This window comes from Jaculus jaculus, chromosome 7, assembly GCF_020740685.1.
Source record: "Jaculus jaculus isolate mJacJac1 chromosome 7, mJacJac1.mat.Y.cur, whole genome shotgun sequence".
Lineage (NCBI taxonomy): Eukaryota > Metazoa > Chordata > Mammalia > Rodentia > Dipodidae > Jaculus > Jaculus jaculus.
In genome coordinates this window covers 72,555,832-72,566,627 of record NC_059108.1, presented here as the reverse complement: position 1 = coordinate 72,566,627, position 10,796 = coordinate 72,555,832, and the positions used below count along the sequence as shown (strand labels likewise).

General features: G+C 41.9%; 1 pseudogene; it reads right to left on the bottom strand.

Moving 5' to 3' along the window:
- Positions 1-2,948: 2,948 nt before the first annotated feature.
- LOC101598595 lies at positions 2,949-9,721 on the bottom strand (annotated as a pseudogene).
- Between the last annotated feature and the right edge of the window lie 1,075 nt (positions 9,722-10,796).

Genomic DNA, 10,796 nt, shown 5'->3' with positions numbered 1-10,796 from the left:
GTGTATAGGAAACTGAAGCGGCAGCAGAGAAGTAGGAGAGATCCAGAGCATCCAGAGCCCACACAGGCTGGCAAAAGCGGCCCCTGAAACTCCGCCAACCGCCGCGGCAGCAGGGTGCACCAGAAAGCCACCAGACTCGGCTCCAGCTGCAGGAAAAGCCAGGTGCGGGAGCTTCCACTCACACCGCGCACTCCGCAACTCGGAAAACGTGAAGGGAGAGTGGCAGTGAGCAGCGGAGGAGCAGACCGCAAGGTAGAAGAACACATGGAACAGCGAGAGAACCAGAGGAGCTGCGGCTCCCTCCCCTCCCCCACCGCCTGAGCCCAGCTCCAGCGAACAGAGCAGCTTCCTGGGACCCGGCCATGCCAACTTGAGCCGACAGCGGGACCCAAGCAGGAGCAGAGTTCGGCATCAACATCGGCAGCTCCAGAACCGGTACCAGTGGCCCCAGCAGCAGCAGACCCAGGAGCGTCAGCAGCGGTGGACCCAGGAGTGGCAATAACAGCAGACCCAGAAGCAGCAGCAGTTCCAGCAGTGGGGGTGCTGATCTGCAGGGCCACAGATGCCAGGCTTGGTTTGCCCCGTAGGAAGAGCCAGTGCACAGCTCCAGAAATCAGAACAGCAGCCCAACGACCCAGGCAGCAACTTGACTGAGACCAAAATCATCCAAGGTAACTGGGTTTGCTCCAGAGAAGGCTCTCACTTGGTCACAAGCTGACTGGGATCCCTCAACAGACCAGAAATCTTAACCTCTGTGTTGATAGAGGATCTGGTTGTTATAATAACTACCCTGGCATGCATACTTGGGGCTGTTTTTGACTGAATGGGTACAGTGTTTAGTTAACTTTTAGAATCTACCTGTGTTTTATTCCACTCAGCCTACTTGACTACTCCCATAGCAGGGAAACTCAAACTAGGAGCACCTTTGTAGATACTCTCAGAGTCTTAAGAGCCACATCTAACACCTTAAGCTCCTACCCTGAAAATATATAACATCAAATCAATTGATACAGCTAAGAATACCCAGCTAGCTAGAAAATCCAAGCAGTAACTTAATCCAAGAAGCAAAAATATATACATTATAATACAAGAAACACTAAAAAGCAAGACGATATAAACCCACCTAAAAATATTAATACATCAGAAATGACCTCCAGTGAGAACGAGTTAGAGGAAATGCCTGAAAAAGATTTCAAAAGAATGATTGTAAATATGTTCAAAGAAGTCAGAGAACAAATCAAAGGAGTCAAAGAGGAACTTAAAGAGGAAATCAAAGGAATCAAAGAGAATAACTGGGTCTTTGGAAACTCTATAGTCAACATATTTAGGAGTCTCCATATTGCTTTCCAAAGTGGTTGTACCATCTTACATTCCCACCAACAGTGGATGAAGGTTCCTATTTCTCCACATCCTCACCAGCATTTATTTTCATTTGATTTTTTAACATTTGCTATCCTTACTGGGGTAAGGAGGAATCTCATAGTTATTTAAGTTTGAATTTCCCAGGTGATTAGGGATGAGGGACATTTTCTCAAGTGTGTGTTTGCCATTTGTATTTTTTCCTCTGAGAACTGCCTCTCCAGTTCTTTGCCCCATTTTTTGAATGGGTTGTTTGACTTTTTATTGATTAGGTTTTTGAGTTCTTTGTAGATTGTAGAAATTAGGCCTCTGTCAGTTGGGTATTTAGCAAATATTTTCTCCCATTCTGTGGGTAATCTCTTGGCTCTGCTTATTATGTTTGTCTGTGAAGAAACTTTTAAGCTTCATCAGATCCCAATGGTTAAGTGATTGTTTAAGATCCTGAGCTACTGAGGTTTTGTTCAGAAAGTTTTTTCCCATTCCTATATCATGGAAATTTCCTCCTATTTTTTATTCCAGTAGTAGCCAAGTTTCTGATCATATATTGAGGTCTTTGATCCATTTGGACCTGATTTTTGTGCATGGTGAGATGTGTGGATCAAGTTTTAATTTCCTGCATATGGTTATCCAGTTTGTCTAGCACCATTTGTTGAAGCTACTGTCTTTTTTCCAGCCTATATTAGTAGGGACTTTGTCAAATATCAAGTAGCTTTAGTTACTTGACCCAAAGTCTGGGTCCTCAATTCTGTTCCATTGGTGTATAGTCCTGTTTTTATGCCAGTACCATACTGTTTTTATTACTATGGCTTTGTAATATAGCTTTAGATCAGGTATGGTGATGCCTCCAGAGGTGGTTCTTTTTCTGAGGATATGCTTAGATATAGGAGGCCTTCTGCCTTTCCATATGAATTTTGAGATCAATTTTTTTCTATTTCTGTGTAGAACAATGTTGGGATTTTGATTGGTATTGCATTAAGTCTGTATATTGCCTTTGGTAAGATTGCCATTTTCACAATGGTAACTCTGCCTATCCAGGAGCATGGGATGTCTTTCCATTTTCTCAAGTCCTTCTCAATTTCATTTTGAGTGTTTGTATGTTTTCATTGTATAGGTCTTTCAAATCCTTGGTTAATTTTACTCAAAGTCATTGTTGTTGTTGTTGTTGTTGTTGCTATTGAAAATGGGACAATGTCACTTATATTTTTTCTGTATCTTTGTCTTTTGCATATATAAAGACTACTAATTTTTGTGCATTGACTTTATATCCTGCTACTTTGCTGAAGGAGTTAATCACCTTTAAGAGTTTTGAGATGGAGGTTCTTGCATCTCTTTTTTTTTTTTTTTGCCAGAGCAAAGGGCCAGAAATGGTCAAAACATTTTATTCTTTTTTAATAAAGTTAAACAATAAAACAAAAATTCACAAGCTGCCTCCCTGACCACCTCCCGGCTCCCTCCTATCCCCATCTTGGGTGCTGGCTCCCTCTCCTTCACCCCAATCACACAAACACGGGGCACCCAACTGAGAAAACGAAACTTGGAGGAGGTGAACTGTGTCCACATTCAACATTAAACTGAGAGAGTCTGCATTTTCTGGGTTCTGAGTGATTGTCCCTCATTAGCCAAATTGAAAAAAGAAATTTCCTGGACTCGATGCTTCAAAACTGAAGCCCCCAGGACCACCAAAGAATGCCTTGAAGATATTGTTTGCATCAAAATCACCCATATTCATGCCTTCTTCATCCAGGTCCTGACCGCTGTCATAGTGTGTCTTTTTCTTGGGATCAGAAAGGATAGTAAAGGCCTCTCCTACTTCCTTGAACTTCTTCTCCTCCTCTTTCTGACTCTGCACTGGCTCCACTGTGCCGGTCTGGGTGGTGCATCAAGGCCCGTTTCCGGTACGCTTTCTTGATCTCGTCCTCAGAGGCATTTCTGTCCACTCTGAGGATCTTGTAGTAGTCTTTCCTCTTACTCTTCTTCAGCTCTAGCTGTGCATTTTTGTAAGGAGCCGTGCAGACGCCATTACAAGATGGCGCCGGTTTCTGGTTTCTTCTTGGTCACAGTTGTAAATAAGCACAGTGCGCATGTTCACTTACGCAAGCGACCTGGTGTGGGCAGATGCTAATGAGGGTCCAGGGAGTAACCAGTCACTGGCGGTCACATATCCTTTGGTAACCAATCATTAGTGGACATGCAGTCAAGAACCCTATATAACCTGTGGCCTTTCCTGGTTCGAGGTCTTCACATCTAGCAGCTTGGCAGTCCCCAATAAAGTGTGTACAGAAGAATCCTGATTGTGGCATCTTCCTTGCTGGTGAGGTGGGCGCAACAAGTGGTGCCAAAACCTGGGAACAAAGACATCTTGCACCAGCAAAGATCCCTGTTTTTAGGAGGATTCAGAACTGACACACGGGACGGACGGATCCGGACTTTTTTCTGAGAGGTATGCTGCCCTGGGGGGTTGATCCTATTGTTGTGATTTTCTTCTTGCCCTGTGTGCTCATTAAAGTGAAAGAGGGCCAGAGGACTTTAGCGGAACATCAGGACAGTATGTCAGAAACAGAAAAAAGGGAACAAAAAGGAAAACAGAATAAAAGGAAAGAACAAAATGTAATGAAGGTTAGTGGTAAAAAGGAAACTAAGCTTAAAGATTTAGAAGGTAATAATTTATATCCTTTATTAAGTGAATTCAAACATTTACATGTGGCAAGCTCATCAAGTTCTGAGACTTCTTCTATAAGATCTTTTAAATCCTCAGACAGCGAAGGGGAGTTGGACTTGTATGATGAGGCTGTGTTAGAGGAGGAAGCTGCCAAGTATCAGGCTGAGAGATATCACCCTGACCCGCCTGTTGTGCCTTCTGCCCCACCCTTAACAAATAGGGAAGTGCCGAGATACATAGAGGGAACTTCTTTCTGTAAGCCAAAAGAAATAAGAAAAATTCAACAAATATTTCCAGTGTTTGACGATCCAGCTCAGGGCCGATATCATGAGCCCATAGGACCTAAACAGTTAAAGGATCTTGCAGAGTCAGTTAGGACGTATGGGACCTATGCAAAAAGGTCTGCCCTTATTGTCAGTTCTGCCAAAACATTGGGAACTTATTATAGTGGATATTAAAGACTGTTTTTTCTCCATCCCTTTGCATCAGAGTGATAGACAAAGATTTGCCTTTACTTTACCATCTGTCAATCATGAGGAACCTGATGCTAGATATCAGTGGAAGGTCCTGCCACAAGGCATGGCCAATAGCCCAACTATGTGTCAATTGTTTGTTTCTCATGCCATTAAGCCAATAAGACAACAATTTCCAAAATTAAAAATTTGCCATTACATGGATGATATTTTATTATGTGGGCAATCTGGAGAGGACCTAAAAGTAGCTTATTCGAGATTAAATGAATCTTTAAAATTAAAAGGTTTAATAATTGCTCCTGAAAAGGTACAAGAAGGAGCAATAGGTAGTTTCTTAGGTACAAAAATATATCCTGATAAAATTACCCCTCAAAAGGTCACAATCCATAGAGATCATTTAAAAACTTTAAATGATTTTCAAAAATTACTAGGAGACATTAATTGGCTTAGACCTTTTTTGAGGATTTCCACATCTGAGTTAAAACCTTTGTTTTAGAAGGAGAAGCTCATATTACTTCTCCTTGTAATCTTAACCCTGAAGCTATTAAGGTATTAGAAAAAATAGAAAAGACTATACAAAGTTCTCAGTTAATTAGAATAACGGAAGATCAACCTTTTTCGCTGTGTATAATACAATCATCCTTGTTACCCACTGCTGTTTTGTGGCAGGATGGACCTCTGTTATGGGTCCATTCTCATTCCTCTCCAGGAAAAGTTATTAGACATTATCCTACGTTAGTTGCAGAGCTTGCTTTAAAAGGACTTCAACTAGCCATCACACATTTTGCCAAATTTCCTGAAACAATCATTGTTCCCTATACTACATTTCAAGTTCAAACTCTCTGTGCCACTATTGATATGTGGGCCATTTTAAGATGCACCTTTTCTGGAGAAATAGATAACCATTATCCTAAACATCCACTATTACAGTTTGCTCTCACTCAAGAAATAATTTTCCCTAGGATTACTAGTTCTCAACCTCTTTTAGGAGCTATAGGCATTTATACTGATGGATCAAAGACAGGTCTGGGGAGCTGTGCCAGTACAATTACAATTTAATTTAACTTCCCCGCAATTGGTAGAATGTGCAGTAGTTGCTTTGGTGTTGCGACAATTTTCAAGACCTATTAATATTATCTCAGACTCCCATTATGTTGTAAATGCTGTTAAACAATTAGAAGTTGCTGGACCTATTAATGCTAAAAGTAAAGTAGCACATATCTTTCATGATATTCAAAATTCTATCAGAAATAGGTGTCATCCCTTTTTTTATACAACATATTCGAGCTCACACTCTGTTGCCTGGCCCTATGGCTAGAGCTAATGATTTGGCTGATGTCGCCACAAAACACCTTTTTTGGGTTGCAAACAGGTACGAAGCTGCTGTAGATTTTCATAAACTGTATCATGTTCCTGCTCAAACCTTAAGATATAAATTTCAGCTAACTAGAGCTGAAGCTAGAAATATTGTACTCCAATGTCCTAATTGTGCAGAGTTCAGACATACTCCTTGTCTGGGCGTTAATCCTCGAGGCTTGCGCCCCTTACATTTGTGGCAAATGGATGTAACTCATATTCCTGCTTTTGGAAAAATGAAATATGTTCATGTCTCTGTGGATACTTACTCTGGTATTATACATGCCACGGCCCTTGCTGGGGAAAAGGTGTCCCATGTCATCACTCATTGCTTGGAGGCCTGGGCTGCTTGGGGAAAACCCTACAGTCTTAAAACAGACAATGGTCCGACCTATACTTCAAAGACTTTTCAGCAATTTTGTCAACGCTTAGGTGTAGAACACAAGACAGGACTACCTTATAACCCACAAGCACAAGGAATTGTGGAACATGTTCATGGTACACTCAAGACATATTTATCTAAACAAAAAGGGGGAATAGGCCCCACGACGTTGGGACCTAAAGGAACTATTTCCCTAGCTCTTTTTACACTTAATTTTTTGAATTTGGACGTGATGGGTAGGTCAGCAGCAGACAGGCATTGTCTGCCACCATCACCAGTTTCAGAAAAAATAAAATGGAAAGATGTTATATCTAATCAATGGAAGGGCCTGGATCCAGTTTTAATAAGATCCAGGGGAGCTGTTTGTATTTTTCCACAGGATCAAGATAATCCCATTTGGGTTCCTGCCAGACTGACTCAAGTGGTCAAAGAGAGTCCTGAAAAGGATGAAGATCGTGATTGCTGTGCTGATGATATTACCTCTGTTCAACCTGCCGGGGATATGGACAGAACCCCGTTGGGGAATACTCTCAGTATTCCCAAAACCTCTACCTGTAATGCATGACTTCTATTAATGCGCAATTAAGAGGAGGGTTAATGATTGTTAATCAAAGAATTGATTTAGTGCAAGAACAAGTTGATACTTTATGGCAATTGGCACAATTGGGATGTGAATGGAAAATGTCTGGATTGTGTATAACCTCTGTTCAATATCATAATTTCACTTATGCTGCAAATCTGTCATGCCAGCTATCACATTATTTGCTTACTAACTGGACTACTGAATTTGATCAATCTGTACGAGAACTTCGACTTGCTATTACCCATGTGAATTCAACATGAGTGGACTTGTCTTTGGCTACAGGATTATTGGACTGGATACAGAAAGCTACCCTCTATTTGAAGGAATGGGCTGGAATGGGTTCCATGATGCTGTTGATGATCGCTGCTACAGTCGGATGTCTTTGGTGTTTCTGTAAGATGCAAAGTCAAAGACTCAGAGACAATGCCATGCTAGTGCAAGTATTTGCTGCACTGGAAACAGGACATTCACCTAATGCTTGGTTGATAACTCTGAAACAATAATGAGCTGAAGCCGAGGATTGGTGTTTACCCTGGGCCTCTTTGGTAATTGCCTGATGTTCCTGTGCATAATTTTACAATTGCTTGACCTGTACATTTCTCTCCTCTGTTAAGCTGTCTTGTGGCCTTTGCACCCTGAGAGCTTGTTCTCATTGCACCAGGTTAGGCATAAGACTTCTAGTTTTATTTCACACTCAGCCTTTGCACATCCCTGAGGAATAACTCATTGCACGGGATAAGGTGAGTTGTGAGTTTTCCAAGGCCTTATAACCTTGATCACCTGTTGCCAGAAGTGGGAAAGGCTAGATCAGTGATTTGGTCTCTTGGTGTCTAGATAATAAAAAAGGGGGAGATGTAAGGAGCCATGCAGACGCCATTACAAGATGGCGCCGGTTTCTGGTTTCTTCTTGGTCACAGTTGAAGTAAATAAGCACAGTGTGCATGTTCGCTTACGCAAGTGACCTGATGTGGGCAGATGCTAATGAGGTATCCAGGGTGTGGTGGTTTGATTCAGGTGTCCCCCATAAACCTAGGTGTTCTGAATGCTAGGTTCCCAGCTGATGGATATTTGGGAATTAATGCCTCCTGGAGGGAGTGTATCATTGGGGGTGGGCTTATGGGCTTTATAGCCAGTTTCCCCTTGCCAGTGTTTGGCACACCCTCCTGTTGCTGTGGTCCATCTTATGTTGGCCAGGGGGTGATGTCCACCCTCTGCTCATGCCATCGTTTTTCCCTGCCATCGTGAAGCTTCCCCTCGAGCCTGTAAGCCAAATAAACCTCTTTTTCCCAGAAGCTGCTCTTGGTTAGGTGATTTCTAACAGCAATGCGACCCGGACTGCAACACAGGGAGTAACTAATCACTGGCAGTCACATATCCTTTGGTAACCAATCATTAGTGGACATGCAGTCAAGAACCCTATATAACCCGTGGCCTTTCCTGGTTCGAGGTCTTCGCATCTAGCAGCTTGGCAGTCCCCAATAAAGTGTGTATAGAAGAATCCTGATTGTGGCGTCTTCCTTGCTGGCGAGGTGGGTGCGACACATTTTTTTAGGCGCTGTTTGTGTTCTTTTGTTTTCTCCGTCTGATACACTTTCTCATAGTCATGCACTGCTTCTTCATACTGCTCTGTGTCCATGTAACACTGAGCTCTTCTCAAGTAGGCTTTTATGTAAGTGTCATCAAGCTTCACTGCATGTGTGCAGTCTTCTATTACATCATCTAGTTTCCTAAGCTTGGAATTAACCGTACCCTGATTACAGTAGAGTTTAGCATTTGTGTTTATATTGCTGGTGTCTATCCCCAGGGCTTCTGTGTACAGTTCATATGCTAGCTTGTTATTGCCTTCCTTAAATGCTTTATTTCCATCTTCTTTCTTTGCTTTAAGGGCTTTGGCATTTCTGCAAGCAACACAGGCCTTCTCATGGTCAGGAGCCATCCTGAGAGCCTGCACAAAAAACTGAACCACCTTCTCAATACAATCTTCATAGTAAAGGCAGAGACCGCGTACATACAGAGCATCGGCATTGGTGGAATCCATTCGTAAAATGTCACTAGCCACAGACTGTGCTTCTGGATATCGACCCAGCATTGCTAAACACTCTGCTTTGAGGATTTTGAAGCGATGGCAGGCAGGGGCAAATTCTAGGGCACGGTCCATGCAGAAAACAACCTTCCAAAAATCTCACTTCTCAAAGTCAGTTTCTGCTATCTTCTCATATTCCATGGCTGCATTAGCATTCTTGAACTCCTGTTGTACCTGGGGCGTTTTTGTGATCCAGTTCTAGGGCTCTCTGGAAACTGCGATGTGCTGCCATGGCATTCCCTAGTGAGAGGTGGCACTTGCCTTCTTGAAGATGTCTCTGGACAAAACTGTCATCCAGGGCTGGAGAGATGACTTAGTGGTTAAGTGCTCGCCTGTGAAGCCTATGGACCCCAGTTCGAGGCTGGGTTCCCCAGGTCCCACATTAGCAAGATGCACAAGGGGGTGCACGCGTCTGGAGTTCGTTTGCAGAGGCTGGAAGCCCTGGCGCACCCATTCTCTCTCTCTCCCTCTATCTGTCTTTCTCTCTGTGTCTGTCGCTCTCAAATAAATAAATAAAAAATGAACAAAAAGTATTAAAAAAAAAACTGTCATCCAATCTCATTGATTGCTGTGCATCTCCAAGAGCTTCATGGAATCTTCCAAGCATTATTAATGTGGCTGCTCAATTACTATAATAACTAGCATTTTTAGGACACATCTCTATGGCTTTTGTGTAATAGTTATAAGCTTCATTGTAGTCTTTCTTGGCATAGTATGCATTTCCTTGTTCCTTGAAGGATTCTGCTTCCCTCTTGGTTCCTTTGTCCTCCAGCAGTTCTGGCTCAGTCGCTGCTATTATCACATCACACTCCGCGGCCACTGTCATCTTACCCTTGCATCTCTTATGTACAGAATCATGTCATCTGCCAATAGAGCTAAGTTAACTTCCTCCTTTTCAATTTGTATCCTTTTTATTTCCTTTTCCTGACTTTTTGTTTGAGATAGTACTTCCATTACTATATTGAAGAGCAGATGTGTGAATGGACACCGCTGTCTTTTTCCTGCTCTCAATGGGAATTCCTTCAGTCTCTCTCCTTTAGGTGTTATTTTGGCTTTAGGAGCCTTTATTATGTTGAGATATAAACAATCCATGCCAATTCTTTCCAATGTTTGTATAATGAAGTGATGTTGGGTTTTGTCAAAGACCATTTCTGCATCTATCGAAATGATCATGTGGTTTTAGTGTTTAAGCTTATTCATGTGGTGTATTACATTGACAGACTTCCATGTGTTGAGCCATCCCTGCATTCCTGGGATGAAGCCTACTTGATCAAGGTGAATAATGCTTTTGAGGTGTTGTTGGATTTGGTCTGTGAGGATATGGTTCAGGATCTTTGCTTCTAAGTTCATCAGGGAAATAGGTCTACCATTTTCTTTTCATGTGGCATCTCTGGTTGGTTTTGGTACTAGGGTGATACTAGCTTCATAGAAGGAATTGGGGAACTTTCCCTGTTCTCTGATTATATGGCACAGTTTGAGAAAAAAATGGTTTCAGTTCTTCCATGAAGGTTTGATAGAATTCAGTTGAGAAGCCATCTGGTCCTGGACTCCTTTTGGGGGAGGTTTTGAATTACCTTTTCAATCTTGATAGGTGTGATATGTTTGTTTAGGAGATTAATCTGCTCTGAGTTTAGATTTGGTAGTCAGTACATGTCTAGGAATTCATCTATTTCCTCCACATAATCCAGTTTTGTGGTGTAGAGGTTTTTGAAATAAGTCCTGATGATTCTTCCAATTTCACTTATGTCTGTTGTGATCTCTCATTTCATATATTTTGTTAATTTGAAGTATCTCTTTTTTTCACTTGATATAATTGGCCAGGGATTTGTTATCTTGTTTATTTTTTCAAAGAACCAACTCTTTGTTTCATCAATTTTTAAAATTGTTTTCTTAGTTTCCAA